Here is a 16,930-nt window from a genome sequence, read left to right on the forward strand (position 1 = left end):
GAGATAGAAAGGAAGAGAGACACCCAATGAGTTACTTCACCTCTTGTGAAGGTTCCCCTTTGCTGGGTGGGACCAGAGACTTAAACCTGGGTCCTTGCATGACATTTCATGCACTTAAAAATGATGTATTTACTTATTTAATGAGAGGGAGACCAGAGCACTGATATGCTCTGGCATATGTGCTGCTGAGAATCAAGCCTGGGCCTCAGGTGTACAAGCCCTGTGACCTGCTGCTGAGCCATCTCCAGGCCAAAGCCTTATCAGTGGGAGAGCGAAGCCCAGAGGTCTCACTGACTCACGGGTTTCCAGTGCTGGGTTACAGATCTCTAGGCTTACTGATGCTCATCTCTAATGTCTGAATTGTGTTCAATCTGTTCCTACCAGACCATGTCAGCTCCCTGTTCCAGACTCTTACAAGATGGTGCATAGGGAGTAGAGAATACGGAGAAAAACTCCCAGCAAAATCCAGCCTCATAGACAGAGCTCTGTTTTTCAAGGAGTCATGAAGATGAAAAAAGCATCAATTCATTTGCCCCTAGGCTTCAGAGGAAAATATTTAAACTTCACCCTGACTGGCTTTAATGCTTTTAGGTAATTCCTGAGTCTTAGTCATACATGGGTCCTAGATTAATCTGAATTTATTTTTATCTCCCAACCTTCCTGCTCAAGCTCAGAGTGTTGTTCAAGGCCTGCTGGGTTAGGTTGCCATAGAAACTCTTCCAGAGGAAGCAGTATCCTTCTTTATACATTGTGACTGCAGGCAGGGACTGAAGCAGACCAGCCACTCCCAGAGGACTGTGAGAGTGTTCTGAGACTCAAAATCTGCCTCCTTCGCTTCTTCAAGACTCCTGTGGCTTGGCTTGTTCCCCTAACAGATGAGGGGCCATGCACACGGGCAGCTGTCTTGACCCTGCAAACACCCTCCTTGGATGATGGCAAGGAACCCCAAATTGGCACTGAGGTACTCCCAGAACACCTCTCTGTTGGATCTGTTTTTATCCAACCCCAAATTCTTCTCAGTTCCCAATTCAGGGATTTCACAGTGGTAGCTGGAAATGATCCTTGCTGGGAGTATTTACATTTCCCATTGGTAAATCCTATAGATCAAGGCGTTTTACTTCTGCTTCCAGCTCACTGCACATATGATTTATCTTTCCCAAGACATTACAAAGCTTCCATATTTGATACCTATCTTCCAGATAGTCCTGGGTTATAGATTTCATAATTCAGCCTTTGAAGAGTTAAACTTTTTTTTTTTTTTGCCTCGAGGGTTATCGCTGGGGCTCAGTGCCAGCACTATGAATCCACTGCTCCTGGCAGCCATTTCCCCCCACCCCCCATTATATTGAGTAGGACAGAGAGAAATTGAGAGAGGAGGGAGAGATAGAGATGAAGGGAGAAGAGTAGATACCTGAAGACCTGCTTCATGGGCTTGAACTCAGATCCTTGTACCCGGTCCTTGTGCTTTGTACCACGTATACTTAACTGGGTGTGCCACTGCCGGCCCCCAAGAGTTAACCTTTATAGTAACCTTTATAGTCCTCCACACCACCCACCATAAACTAGAGCTGAGCGGTGCTCTGGTCTCAGTCTCTCTCAAAAAATATATATCCTAAAAAACAAACAAAAAGCTAATCTTTGCATGTGATTTTCAGAAATCTCAGTCCTGAGGTTTTAGGGAAGTTACAGAAATAAAGTTTCTGGGCAGAGGTAGATAGCATATTGGTTATGCAAAAAGCCTCATGCCTGAGGCTCCAAAGTCCCAGATTCAACCTCTCATACCACCACAAGCCAAAGCTGAGCAGTACTCTGGGAAAAAAAAAAAAGAAGGAGGAGAAATGAGAGTTCTTTATCTGAATCTTGAGTTGAGAGTTTAGACCCTGAGCTCATTCCTCCAAGGCTTCCAGTGGATGTAGAAAAAAAATCAACCAACGCCGTAGTTTTTGTTCACATTTAAATCTTCTATAGCAACATCTTCTTGGCCAGCCAAAACCCTGTATTCTGTAAACACTTCGTACCAAGTAACAACAGGTGGTAACTAAAAGCTGAAAGTTGCTTCTATGTCTTTAACTGCCAGTACACTGTTTACCTGTGACAACAGGTCATTATCACTGGTGGATTTGAATTTAGCCAAATGGCAGCCATTCAGAGTCTCCATGCTCTGCTCCTCTGGGATTTCACTGCATCTGTCTGAATAAAGTAAGAGGGAGAGAAAGAACTACTGTGAGTATTGGGGATAAAAGAGATTTAACACAACAGCCAGGCCTTTCTCTAGACCTCAGTCTGTATCACAGGGGCTAGATGCAACGGTGCAGGAAACTAAGGATTTCTGGAAGGAGTTAGAAAATGGGGGGAGAGACATCACTAAATAGTCTTTCTATTTAGTCTTCCTAATAGTCTTCCTTTGCTTCTAAAGCAAAGGCACTGGTGAATATGTCAGGAGTTGCAAGGATTTCTGAAAAGCCATCACCAAGATGATCATGTGGAAACACAAAAGGTAAACATGTGGAGAGGATCATGAGAAGTTGTGGTTTTCTTGTTAAGCACAGCCATTCTTGGACCAGGGTCTGGAAGACCAGCCAGACAGGGCAGAGAGAATAAGAGCAAGCTGTGTCCCACAGGGAGCTGTGTCTGTCGGACTACAAGGAACTTCTGAGAGTAGAGGTTTTCTTTTTACGTTGACCTTCTAAATTTGCTTTGGGCCAACTCTACACTAATGCCATCCAGGGAAAGGAATTCTGGGTAACACAATTCCCAATTTGACCAGGTTGGCATAGCAGAAGCAAACAGAATTTCTGGGAGGGTCTAAGAGAAAGAAGATGTTAAATGCAACCCCAGAGAAGATGGTGGAAATGCTCCAAGAATCATACAGCTCTCCAAGATGGGAACAAACATGTGAAAGTGGCTGCCTTGTGGTCAACTATCATCTGTCAGTCTGGTGCCGAGTGGTGTTAAAAGCTGGAAATTGAGAAGGGAGAATTATCACTTTGTTCTTTTTGTTTAGTTGTTTGTTTGTTTAACATGGACAGATTTTAAGTGATGTGTTTCCCTGTCCCACATTTTAAATATTTATTAATTAAAAAGTAAGGAAAGGAGGCCAGGCAGTAGTGCAGCGGGTTAAGCACACTTGGTGCAAAGCACATGAACTGATGTAGAGATCCCGGTTCTAGCCCCAGGATCCCCACCTGCAGGGGAGTTGCTTCACAGGCGGTGAAGCAGGTGTGCAGGTGTCTATCTTTCTCTCCCCCTCTCTGTCTTTCCCTCCTCACTCAATTTCTTTCTGTCCTATCCAACAACAATGACAGCAATAACAACAACAATAATAAACAACAAGAGCAACAAAAATGGAAAAAATAGCCTTCTGGAGCAGTGGATTCGTAGTGCAGGCACCGAGCTCCAGTATAACCATGGAGGAAAAGAAAAAAAGGTAAGTTATAAGTCAGCTAATTCTCCTGAGTCTGCTTTTAGGAGATATACTCTCTAACCATGGTTTCTCTAGCTCTTGTCCATAAGATCTCATGGTTCTTCTTACTGTAAAGAAACTTTGGCATTAATTTTCTTCTCATGAGTTATGAAAGTACTGTCCTGAGCCCTCATTTCTGTAATGATGCCAGCACACCTAGAAACAGGTGGATGAATCGAATTATTTGTCCCTGTCCCTCCCATATGAAATTCCCGCACTGATATTTCCTGATAGCATGTGTACACAGGCAGCTTTAGTTGACATCTGGAAAGACAGGACACAGTTTTCACTTTGTTGCATTCAGTAAGAAATTTTCAAGTCAGGAGTTGGTGGTAGTGCAGTGGGTTAAGCGCACGTGGTGCAAAGCACAAGGACTGGCGGAAGGATCCCGGTTCGAGCCTCCAGCTCCCTGCCTGCAGGGGAATCCCTTCACAGGTGGTGAAGCAGGTCTGCAGGTGTCTCTCTTTCTCTGCCCCTCTGTTTTCCCCTCCTCTCTCCATTTCTCTCTGTCCTATCCAACAATGACGACATCAACAACAACAACAATAATAACTACAACAATAAAACAAGGGCAACAAAAGCGAATAAATAAATATTTAAAAAAATATTTTAAAAAAAGAAATTTTCAAGTCAACAAGACTACTTTTAAATATTTATTCACATGGAGTCTCAAAACAATCCAGATAAATGAGCCAGGCTGTCCCCATATCCCCATGCCAGTAGCTGTGGAACCTTTGGTCTCTGGGCATTTACACAGCTTGCTATCCCCAGAGCTCTCTCAGTTCATCACACATGATGTAACTGAAATTATGCAACTGATGATGGCGACTGTGTCAGAGGCCCTTTCCCCAGGAGTGTTGATGGATTGCTCCATTTCATCCCTGCTTCACCAGCTAACACACACAGACTGAGATAGGGCCAAAAAGAGAATGCATTTTGATGAGAGATCTGAACTTGAAATAAGCTTCCACCACTTTCCAGCTTTGGGCTATGCCCAAGCTACTGCATCCCTCTGGGTTTCTATTCTCCCATGCTGAAAAGTGGAGGAATTTTTGAGGGCTGAGAAGAAGACATTGTCGATGCACATTATTAGAGTGTGAGCATGGTGCCAAGTCTGATGCAGGGGCCATCAGGTGTCCTGCTCAGGGGCCAGTCCATTCTTCACAGAGCCCTAATTCTTACCCATGCTTCTTCTATCCAAGCCACTCAGACCACCAACTCATCAGCCTGAAATTGCTTGATACTCAGCACTCTTTCAAACTTTCTACAAATGTGTAGTGACCACAAACTTTTTTCAATTTTCTTTTCTTTTTTTTTTTTTTTGCCACCAAGTTATTACTGGAATTCTGTGCCTGCACCACTACTCCACTGTTCCCTGTGGTAAATATTTCTTTATTTCTTTCTCCCTTCCTTCCTTCCTTTCTTCCTTTCTTTTCCCCTCTTTCTGAGAGAGCATGGGAGACAAAGAGAGATGGAGCAGAAACAGAGATAGCACTACTTCATCACTAATGAAGCTCCTCCCCTGTAGGTAGGGACTGGGGGCTTGATCCTGGGTCTCTGTGCATAGTAATGTTTGAGCTCTAGTGGTTGACCCCCACAAACCATTTTTATACACTGATTCCACATGTGAAATAGTGAGAGAGCAGAGGAGCTGCTGGTCTCTGGGAACTTGTGGTCCTGAAGCTTCCTCATAGCTGGAACCTCACAGGTCGAAGGACAGCACCAGTGATGGGGGCTGTGAATGCAAGGGCCAGACACAGCTCTCCCCACCTGCTGCCTCCACCCCACCCTGTCTCTGAGGCTCAGAAACAGACCCAGGCCCTTGTAAAGCACAGTAACTAAGAGGGTCTGGCCAGTATTTATCTTTTCTCATCAGTTTTTTTTTTTTTTTTAAAGATTTATTTACGAGAGCAAGAGAAAGGCTAGAGCATCAGTCTGGCACATAAATGATGAGGATTGAATTCAGGCTCTCAGGCTTGGAAGCCCAGTGCTGTATTCACTGCACTATCTCCTGGGCTACAGCAATTCTCAAAGACTTTTCCTTGCCATTTTCTGCTCAGTTCTTCATAAGTAACAATATGCAAATGCCACATACCCATGAGGGCTACTGTGATAATTCCATGAGATAATATGTGACACTCTACAACTGCAAGCCCAATAAATGTCAATTAGAAATATAAGACAAACAGCAAACATTTACATGGCACTTGAAGTGCGCCTGGCATGCTAATACAATTTTTTTTTGCCTCCAGGGTTATCGCTGGGGCTTAGTGCCTGCAGTATGAATCCACTGCTCCTGGTGGCCATCTCCCTTCCATTGTTGTTGCTGCTTTTGCTGTTATTGTTGTTGGATAAGATAGAGAGAAACTGAGAGAGGAGGGGATGATAGAGAAGGGGAGAGATAGACACCTGCAGACCTGCTTAACCATTTGTGAAGTGACCCCGCTACAGGTGGGGAGCCGGGGGGTTGAACCATGATCCTTACACCTGGCCTTGCAGTTTGTACTAAATGTGCTTAACCTGGTGCACTATTGCCCAGCCCCCTCTAATACAACTTTTAACCTATGAATTAGAATCTAGATATTTTGGGGGCCGGGTGGTGGCACACCTGGTTAAGCGCACACATTACAGTGCACAAGGACCTGGGTTCGAGCCCCCAGTCTCCACCTGCAGGGGGAAAGCTTTGCAAGTGGTGAAGCAGGGTTGCGGGTGTCTGTCTGTCTCTCTCCCTCTCTATAACCCCCTTCCCTCTTGATTTCTGGCTTTCTCTATCCAATAAATAAAAATATAAATTAAAAAAAGAATCTAGACATTTTTAAAGTAATCTTTCGTTATCTATATGCCTCAAAAAAATTAAAGTCATGTCTTGAGCATTCAAAGTAGAATTTAAAGAAATCTAAGTTTTTTTTTTCTAATTTATTGGAAAACAAAAATCCTCTACTTGGTCAGCCTTAGATAAGCACTGAAATTGTCCTCTCTCTTTTCCCCTCCTGTCTGTAGGATGAAGGTGGATGCCAGAGCCCACAAATGATGAGATTTCAGGAGGAAGCAATCTCTTCACTGCACAGAAGCAGAGCCAGAGTATGAAAAATAAGAAAAACAAGAGGCAGCTTCTCCTCCTGAGGAGGTGTAACTCCACCCTCAAGGCCACTCGGGCCCTGGGGGATGCCTCCCAGGTGCAGCTGCTAATTTATTTGGGCTATGTTTATACCTCCAAATGTCAGGTGCAGAGGGACATGATGCTGCTAGAACTCAACTTTGTTCTTTCCTGGGTAGACTTGCCTGTATCTTGACTTGCTATCTTTCACTTCTACAAACTCTTTTTAAAAAATATTTATTTATTTAATGAGAAAGAGTGACAGAGACCAGAATTCTGCTCTGGTAAACGCAGTGCCAAGGATTAAATCCAGATTCTCACACATACAAGCCTTGTGCTCTACCCTCCGAGCCACCTCCTTGTCTTTTCTCTCAATTCTCCAAGTTCTCAACAATACTGAGTCTTTCATAATCCTTTCAAAGAAGGCTGGGTGGTCAATTCACTTTTTACCTTACCCCACTCCACCCCTTTGTGCCCCTCACTGCCATATTCTGACCCAGGTTTTGTCCATGTGAGTCAACTAGCTCTTCCTTTCTGGAGGCCACAGGAGTTACTGTGTCACTGTTCCCATCTTCCTCAAAGTTGTCTACCAACTCCCCTCTAACCTGCCCATTCTTAATGCTGACTTGAGCTGAGCAGCCAGTGTTCCTTCTCCCGTCCCTATTATCACACCAGGAATGCCAATATTTTGTGCTGAGACTGCTTGCCATGTCCTTCTTTCTATTAAACTCCAAAGCGTGCACCGTCCTCCAGTGCTCAGTCCAGCCCAACTCAATAGACAGTGGGTACAGGGAAGTGTTACGGACCTAAAATTTCTCCCCCTATCACTTTACTTCTCTGGGTTATATAATTTTTTCAAAAATCAAGCAGTAATATTTTCTTTTTTTCTTGTTTTATATTTATTTATCTTCCCTTTTGTTGCCCTTCCTATTTTTCATTGTTGTTTTAGTTATTGTTGTTGTTATTGATGTCATTGTTGTTGGACAGGACAGAGAGAAATGGAGAGAGGAAGGGGAAGTCAGAGAGGGGGAGAGAAAGACAGACACCTGCAGACCTTCTCCACCACCCGTGAAGTGATTACCCTGCAGGTGGGGAGCAGGGGGCTCGAACCAGGATCCTTTCGCCGGTCCTTGCGCTTTGGTGCTTAACCCACTGCGGTACTGCCCGACTCCCTGTCTACCCCTTTCTTATTTCCACCATCAAGTGTTCTGAAAGTGGGGTGAGATGACTTTGCAACAGTGCTTCTTGGTTAACTTGCTCCGCTGTGCACTACTCTCCCTGCAGTCTGCTTAGACTCCTCTAAGGTGTCCGTGATGCCCTAGTTACCATGTCTCCTGGCCCATTCTCCCCCTGTGAACTATGCTCTAGCCTCATGACCGGCATGGAACATCCCCTGCTCTCTGACACAGCACTGTTCTCATCTCACGTTTCTTTGAGTCCTCTTTTCCCATCTCTGCTTTCTCATCTACCCTCTTAAAATTAGATATATTCAGATCTCTTCTTTATACTCTCTCTTGGGAGTCGGGTGGTAGTGCAGCGAGTTAAGCACACGTAGCGCAAGGACCGGCATAAGGATCCCGGTTCGAACCCCGGCTCCCCACCTGCAGGGGAGTCGCTTCACAGGCGGTGAAGCAGGTCTGCAGGTGTCTGTCTTTCTCTCCCCTTCTCTGTCTTCCCCTCCTCTCTCCATTTCTCTCTGTCCTATTTAACAATGACATCAATAACAAGAAAGGCTTACTAAATAAAATAATTATATAGTCTCTCTTACAAATAACATCCATTCCCGAGTTGGGCGGTTAGCGTAGCGGGTTAAGCGCATGTGATGCAAAGTGCAAGGACCGGTTAGGATCCCGGTTCAAGCCCTTGGCTCCCCACCTGCAAGGGAGTCACTTCACAGGCGGTGAAGCAGGTCTGCAGGTGTCTCTGTCTCTCTTCCTCTCTATCTCCCCCTTCTCTCTCAATTTCTCTCTGTCTCTATCCAAAAACAAACAAACAACATCCATTCCCATCACTTCAATTACCACTCTATAAGAAGGGTCACAAATCTGATTGCCGGCCCATTATCTCTTCTAAGGATCCATATGATCTATCAGTACCTGACACATAGGAAGTGAATCAAGACCCAAGATCTATTACTGAGGGTCCTCCCTCCCCTGAATAGACTGCTTCTATATTCTCTCTTTCTAAGGTAATGATTATTAATTTTTAAAATATTTTTAATTTATTATTGGATAGAGACAGAGAGAAATTGAGAGGGAAGGGGGAATTAGAGGGGGAAAAAGACAGAGAGACACCTGCAGCCCTGCTTCACCACTCATGACGCTTTTCCCCTGCAGGTGGGGACCAGGGCCTTGAACCCTGTGCACTGTAATGTCTGTGCCTAACCAGATGCACCATTGCCTGGCCCCTTATATTCTCTATATTTGGAAATGACAAAAAATATTCTAATCCACCAGGACTGGAGTAACCTCTTCTTTTCTCCACATCTGATTATCTGCAAGTGTAATGCATTCTCCCTCCGCACTGCACCAGAGTCAGCCACCTCCCTCACCCACTGCCTTTTTACTACAGCAATCACAGTCACTCCTAACGTTTCCCTTCCAGGTGTCCTGCTCAGCCAGATTAATTTTCTAAATCCATCTCATATCACATGCGTGTTAACATGCTTATTTTCTAAAGTTCTGTGACCACCAGGGTTATTTCTGGGGCTGGCATATGAATCCACCATTCCTGGCCGCTATTTTTCCCTTTTTGTCTTTCTTTCTTTCTTTTTTTTTTTTTTTTGATAGGATGGGGAGAAATTAAGAGAGGGGCGGGAGAGAGAAAGATAGGCACCTGCAGACCTGCTTCACCGCTGGAGGGGAGACCACAGACTAATGATGGACATGGGCCTCAAAGTGACAAGATTATTTGACCTGAACAATAGCAGAAGCTTGTGCTGTGAGGGCCACCTCCTTCAGGGAAGGTAGTGGGAGCAGGGAAGAAGAAATCCGACAGCAGCATGGAGGGACTTGGCTGCAACTCAGTTCAGTCAGGTTTTCTCTGTGTGTGAGGTCATTAACCACTCAGAAACACCAAGTCCAGCATATCTTTTCCCAAATGCCAGACAGTGACAGTCTGGCAGGTACTTACAGAATTGTGATGGTAGTTAGAAGTGGTATCCTTGTTTCATATGCCCTGGGTATAGGATTTCTCTCCTTCAAGTCCTGGAGGTGGTTTGTTAGGTTGGTTCTTCCAGCTACCAGGGCTGCCAGGGAAGCAAGAGACACTAAAGAGTGAAACAGTTCTGCCACATAGAAAATGAGAAAACATAGCACTTGACTTTTTTTGCATTTGCCTCTTAAAAAAAAAAAAAAGGACAATTGGCATGAGAGATAGCATAATGATAATGCAAAAGACTTTCAAGCCTGAGGCTTCAAGGTCCCAGGTTCAATCTCCCACACAACCATAAACCAGAGCTGATCAGTGCTCTGGTCTCCCCCTTGCTCACTCTCTCTGTATCTTTCCTTATGTATCTTTCATTAAAAATTTAATTTTAAAAGTGGATAAGGTGAAGGGGGGATATCTCAGCATTAGATTACAGAATGAGACTGCAGGTTCAGTTCCAGGCACCACCACATGCCAGAACTGAGCAGTGTCTAGTTGTTCTCATAAAAATTAAATAAGCCTTGGGAGTCGGGCTGTAGCGCAGCGGGTTAAGCGCAGGTGACGCAAAGCACAAGGACCAGCATAAGGATCCCGGTTCGAACCCCGGCTCCCCACCTGCAGGGGAGTCGCTTCACAGGCGGTGAAGCAGGTCTGCAGGTGTCTATCTTTCTCTCCTCCTCTCTGTCTTCCCCTCCTCTCTCCATTTCTCTCTGTCCTATCCAACGACAACAACAATAATAACTACAACTATAAAACAACAAGGGCAACAAAATAAAATTTTTTAAAAATTGGGGAAAAAATTAAATAAGCCTTTTATAAAAAAAGTTTTGTATAAAAATTTGAACAATAGTGCTTGCACCTTAGAGTCATGGGAATTAACTGGGTTAATCTATAAAAAGTATAAAGCAGGGGGTTGGGCGGTGGTGCAGCAGGTTAAGTGTATGTGGCGCTGAGCACAAGGACCGGCGTAAGGATCCAGGTTCGAGCCCCTGGCTCCCCACCTGCAGGAGTCACTTCACAGGCAGTGAAGTAGGTCTGCAGGTGTCTATCTTTCTCTCCCCCTCTCTGTTTTCCCCTCCTCTCTCCATTTCTCTGTCCTATCCAACAACAAAAACATCAACAAATGGCAATAATAATAGCCACAACAAGGCTACAACAACAAGGGCAACAAAGGGGGGAAAATGGCCTCCAGGAGCGGTGGATTCATGGTGCAGGCACCGAGCCCAGCAATAACCCTGGAGGAAAAAAAAATTCTTAAAAAAAAAAGAAAAGTATAAAGCATTGTGCCAGATAATGATGTGGATGATGAAAATGAAGAATGAAGCTGATGTCAGATGAGAAAAAGCTGATCATTTCATGGCTTGGCAAAGAAGTTCACTTGGACAGTGTACTGGCTTGCCATGTGTGTGACTCGCCTTCCAGCTTGGCTCCCACAATACTGAAGGAAGCTTCAGTGTTGTAGTCTCTTTGACTCTCTCCTTCTGCCTCTCTGTCCCCAGCTGACTATATCTCATCATGGTGTAGTTAACAGTTAAACTTCTTTCCCTGAAGATTAATGGAATTGTCTAAACCAAAGTCTCTTGGTTTTATAGGACTTTGCAAACCCCACAGCACATCCACTTGTATTATCCAGCAACTCTGGGAGCAGACAGCTTAAGAGAGAGAGCACTGGTTCAGAGAGGCTATGGGAAGATAGATCAGAGATGGCTAAGTGAGTCGGCCCCATCTTGGGTAGAACTGGGCCTGGGACACATTTTGCGGTTTCTTTTTTCCCATCTTCCATATTTCTGATGAGCACTGACTCCATCAGTGCTAAGAGTGCTGTTCCTGCCCCAAACATTTGAATAGCATCAGCATCTAAAGCAATGGTAAAGATAATGACACTGCTTTCTCTAAGAGATGCCCCTTTCTGCCTAGATAAAGACTTCCAGTCTCTTGTGTGCAGAAAATGCATAAAAGTTATTCTAGGGGCAGGGAAGAGAGCATAATGGTTATACAAACAGACTCACATGCCTGAGGCTCCCAGGTCCTAGATTCAGCCCCCTACATCACCATAAGCCAGAGCTGAGCAGTGCACTGGTTAAAAAAAAAGTTATGCTGGGGGACGGGCAGTAGGTTAAGTACTCATGGCACTAAGTGAAGGACCGGCATAAGGATCCCCGTTCGAGCCTCAAGCTCCCCACCTGCAGGAGGGTCACTTCATAAGCGGTGAAGCAGGTCTGCAGGTGTCTATCTTTCTCTCCCCCTCTGTTTTCCCCTCCCCTCTCCATTTCTCTCTGTCCTATCCAACAATAACTACGGCAATAACAACAATAATAACCAGCAAGGTCAACAAAAGAAAAAAAAAAAAAGGCCTCCAGGAGCAGTGGATTTGTAGTGCAGGCACCAAGCCCCAGCAATAACCCTGGAGGCAAAAAAAAAAAAAAGTTATGTCAGTATTGCCTGAAATATAACTCTTAAAAAAAAAAAAAACCTTTATTGGTCTTGTCACCATGCCATGCATCCTTTCCCCCATGCTTTCTCTCCCCCTCTCTGTCTTCCCCTCCCCTCTCAATTTCAACAGTAAATACAATAGCTTGTACATACATAACATTTCCCAGTTTTGCAATATGGTGCTAAAAGCACCATCTCACCAGCTATGTAGTCTTTATTTGCACTCTGATGTTTACATTTGCCTCAGTCCCAGTTTATAGCTTTCTCGCCTGACTCTCACTGGCTTCCTGGAGTAAGGAGCACTACCTCTCTTTCACCCTGGCTCCTCTGCACTTCTCAGGAGTGTTATTGATGAAAAGGGGTTCCCCCCCGCCTTGGTATCAGTAAAGTCCTGGCTTCCTTAATCATCTAGACAGAATTCAATTCAACTCCACAAATATTATCTGTCCCCATCTAACCTTTCAGGCTGTCTGTGTGAGCAGACACAGGAAGGGACGGCACTGTCTTGTCACCATACCATGCTTCCTCCTCTAATCCCAAACTTCCCTTGGTGGCTGACAGTTACACACAGCTGGCAGTGCAGCATGAGGAGGTGATGGGGGAAGCCAGATAGTGCTCAGTGTCATGTGTGTTCTTTGGCACAGTCTAAAGCAAGCATGCTTCTTTCCTCTCCTGGTCCCATGAGGTATGCACTCTTTTTCAAATCTGCTTGGAATTGCAAAACCAGGTCATTCAACAATGCTGGACTCTGATCTTGGCATCCTGACTGAGTTCAGGTATGCGATGGTCTGAAAAAGCTTCTCTTGGCTGCTGCTGCTTCTCCTTCCTCCTCCTCCCTTCCTCCTCTTCCTCCTTTCTTCTCCCTCTCCCTCTCCTTCTCCTCCTCCTCCTCCTCCTTCTTCTTCTTTCTTCCTTCATCCCCTTCTCCTCCTCCTCCTCCTTCTTACTTCTTCTTCTCTTTCTCCTTCTTTCTTCTGCTTTTTAATATTTTTGTTTATTATTGGGTAGAGACAGAAATTGAGAGGGGAGGGGAAGCTAGGGAGAGAGACAGAAAGACACCCGCAGAGCTGCTTCACCACTAGTGAACTTTCCCTCTTGCACTTAAGGACCAGGGGCTTGAACCCAGGTCTTTGCACACTGTAATGAATGCTTAACCAGCTGCATCACCTCCTGACCCCTTTCTTGGCTTCTTTTATGCCCCTGGGAAGGGCCCACAATGACTCAGACAGGCTATTCTATCTCCAGACCCTTTGTTCTTCCCCACCTCCTACTCTCAGTTGATGATTCTCTCGTTTTAGAAGATCAACAGGCAAGTCTTTTAAGGTTTTAGAATGTGTTCTCTTCTGCATCCCCCCTGCCCTGCCTCACCATGGTGCCAGGGTCACTTTACTACTCCCAGATGAACTTTCTAATTCTTTTTTTTTAAATTTATTTATTTATGAGAAAGACAAGAGAGAGAAAGAACCAGACATCACTATGGCACATGTGCTGCCAGTGATCAAACTCAGGACCTCATGCTTGAGAGTCCAGTGCTTTATCACTGCACCACCTCCTGGACCACAATTCTCTTTTGTTTTCAGATGAAGAGACATCCACCAAGAGGATGCGTGTATAGTATTGCTCCACCACCAGTGGAGCTTCCCCTGATGTTGTGGCACTTACACATGGTGCCAGGGCTCAAACCCAGGTCCCTGCTCTACTGAGGTATGTGCTCTACTGAGAGAGGTGCCTCCTGCTCCCTTGGATTTTATCTGTAATCACAGGATTGCTACCACTACAGCTTTCTCTAATTATCTCCCTGTTATTTTAGTGAAAATGGGGAAATATGTCTGAGTATTTATTTGGGTTGGGTATTTGAGCAGTCACACTAAGGAAATCTGATTAACAGCTCAGTTTCAAACTAGAGTGAAGTTTCTCAAAGCATGCTAGAGGCTACTCCCTCCCCCCATTCATTAAGAAAGGTTTATTTTTAGGCCAAGTGACTGATAAGCCTAAAAGTGATAAAGAGAAGAGACATGCTGCATGACTGATTTTTTTCCCTTTCCTTTCTTCCTTTTTTTTTTTTTTTGTCTCTAGGGTTTTCCCTGTGGGTGGGAAGCCGGGGGCTTGAACCCGGACCCTTGTGAATGGGTCCTTGTACTTAACCAGCTGCGTCACCATCTGGCCTGACATGACTGATTCTAAATTCAAAGTATTTATAGGATGTCATATTTGGTTGGGACTAAGGCACATTAGTAGAGATGGTGAAATAGCTCACTTGGCTAGCACAATGCTCTCTCATGTGCTCATCCTGTTTGAACCTGGCCCCCACCACAGTGAAGGAAGCTTAAGGTGCGGTGGCCTTCCATCTCCCTCCTCCTTTTCTGCCTCCTCTATCTGTCTAAACAAACAAACAAACAAACAAACAAACTACACACACATCTTAGCAGCAGTAAGGGCAGACTTTTACAACAGTTTTCCCAGAGCCTTCTTCTTTTATTTTTTACATTTTTTTTTTTAACCAGAGCACTGATCAGTTTTTTTTTTTAATTTATTTATTTATTCATGAGAAAGATAGGAGGAGAGAAAGAACCAGACATCACTCTGGTACATGTGCTGCCGGGGATCAAACTCGGGACCTCATGGTTGATAATTCAATGCTTTATCCACTGCACCACCTCCCGGACCAGTCTTCTTCTTCTTCTTCTTTTTTTTTTTTTTAATAACAGTATTTGAATAACTGTTTTTTTTACATTTTTTCTTGAGTCTTTATTTGTTGTATATAGATTACCAGAAATCAAGAGGGAAAGGGGTGATAGGGAGAGAGACAGAGAGACACTTGTAGCATTGTTTCACCACTTGTGAAGCTTTCCCCCTGCAGGTGGGGAACAGGGGCTTGAACCTGGGTCCTTGTGCATTGTAACATGTGCTCTCAACCAGGTGATCCACCACCCGGCCCCCTCAAAGCCTTCTGTATGAGTACAGAAAGTCTCAGTCTCTCTCTCTCTCTCTCTCTCCAACAGGTCAGTGACTGAGAACTATGGGCTTTAGGGGTTGGGGAGGTGGCTCCATAGAGGACAGGACTGGCAATATGAGGCCTCAAGTTCCACCCCCAGCACATACACTGTCTGACCTCCCATAAAATACACAAATAGGGAGTCGGGCGGTAGCACAGCGGGTTAAGCGCAGGTGGCGCTAAGCACAAGGACCAGTGTAAGGATCCTGGTTCGAGCCCCCGGCTCCCCACCTGCAGGGGAATCGCTTCACAAGCGGTGAAACAGGACTGCAGGTATCTATCTTTCTCTCCCCTTCTTTGTCTTCCCCTCCTCTCTCCATTTCTCTCTGTCCTATCCAACAACAACGAGATCAACAACAACTACAACAATAAAACAACAAGGGCAACAAAAGGGAATAAATAAATAAATAAATAAATAAATATTTTTTAAAAAAAGAAAGAAAGAAAAAAAAAAAGCACACAAATAAAAAACTTGGGAGTTTAATTTATGAGAAGCTCACTGTGAGATATGCTGGGCCTATACTTGAATAAGCAGGCCCCATTGAGAAAACGAGGCTAAACTTTCTCTGTATCTATGCTGTTTGGATCACAGGAACATTGGTTCCTGTCTTGAATGTCGCTTTAAGAATCATGGTGAGATTTGGGGCCCTATCAGGAAACCTTGCATTCCCCCATAGATTCAATAGGCCTAGACTTCTTCTTTTTTTAAATATTTATTTCCTTTTGTTGCCCTTGTTATTTTATTGTTGTAGTGTAGGCCTAGACTTCTAATAGAGCCTTCTCTCCACCATCACTGGCCACTTCCAGCAGGAATGTCATTATAAGCCCTCTTGTGGACTATAAGCCTTTTGCAGGACTATACCCTCACTATGAACTACCAATGGTAAGGTCTGTACCATTCTCTCAATAGAGACTGGATCATCCTACTCTGCCACTTGAGAAAGACTGGTCCTAAAATGAGTGCAGCCTAGATTGTTCCTAGCTGGAACCATGGGCTGAGAACACAGATTGACAGGGACTCAGAGGTTACACAGGCCCCTGTGCTAAATATGAGTAGATATGGGCCTTAGGTTGGATCAACATAGTAATTAATTAATTTATTTATATTATTTTCTTCATGTTTGGGAGCTACTCTCTGCCCCGATCCAGCCTTCTAGTCCTGTTCTCAGTTCTGACACCATTTTCCCAGACAATATTTTTAATCCAACTGCATGTTAGCTATCCAACGCCAGCAAAAATGACCAGTCATGGGCCCCAAGGAACATAACCTAAAATAGATTCCCCCCTACCTTCTATCCACCCTAAAATTCCTATTCCCATCTGCTCTAATCTTACTTTCTGGTTTCCATTTATTAAACTTTTTGCCCTGCTTTATATCTTAACACCTTTCAGCCACGAAGTTACAGATGCTACCACGACACCATCCAGACTTCCCTGGGCAGCTGACCTTCTTAATGCACCCCAGAAACTCACCTCTCCAGAGCCCTACCCAACTAGGGAAAGGCAGAAACAGGCTGGGGGTATGGACTGACTTGCCAATGCCCATGTCCAGCGGAGAAGTATACAGAAGCCAGACCTTCCACTTTCTGTACCTCATAAAGAATTTTGGTCCATACTCCCAGAGGGGTAAATGTTAGGGGAAGATGATCAGAGTGGACTCTGAATCCCAATTCCATTAGGACCTGAAGAGTGAAGGGGGCAAAGGAGGACACTCAAAAGTAGCAGGAAGTTGTAGGTGTGACTTAGAAAAGAAGAGAAGACAGACTCATAGAGAAAATAGGCAAATATATATATC

At 44.6% G+C, this 16,930-nt stretch overlaps 1 long non-coding RNA gene across 1 annotated transcript in view; it reads right to left on the minus strand.

Moving 5' to 3' along the window:
* LOC132534906 (uncharacterized) overlaps window positions 1–2,173 on the minus strand; it is a 6,877-nt gene extending 4,704 nt beyond the window's left edge. Inside the window, exon 1 of the long non-coding RNA XR_009546664.1 lies at window positions 2,090–2,173. This is a non-coding gene — a long non-coding RNA (uncharacterized LOC132534906). The remainder of the gene's footprint in view (window positions 1–2,089) is intronic.
* Between the last annotated feature and the right edge of the window lie 14,757 nt (window positions 2,174–16,930).

Source organism: Erinaceus europaeus, chromosome 20 (assembly GCF_950295315.1).
Source record: "Erinaceus europaeus chromosome 20, mEriEur2.1, whole genome shotgun sequence".
Lineage (NCBI taxonomy): Eukaryota > Metazoa > Chordata > Mammalia > Eulipotyphla > Erinaceidae > Erinaceus > Erinaceus europaeus.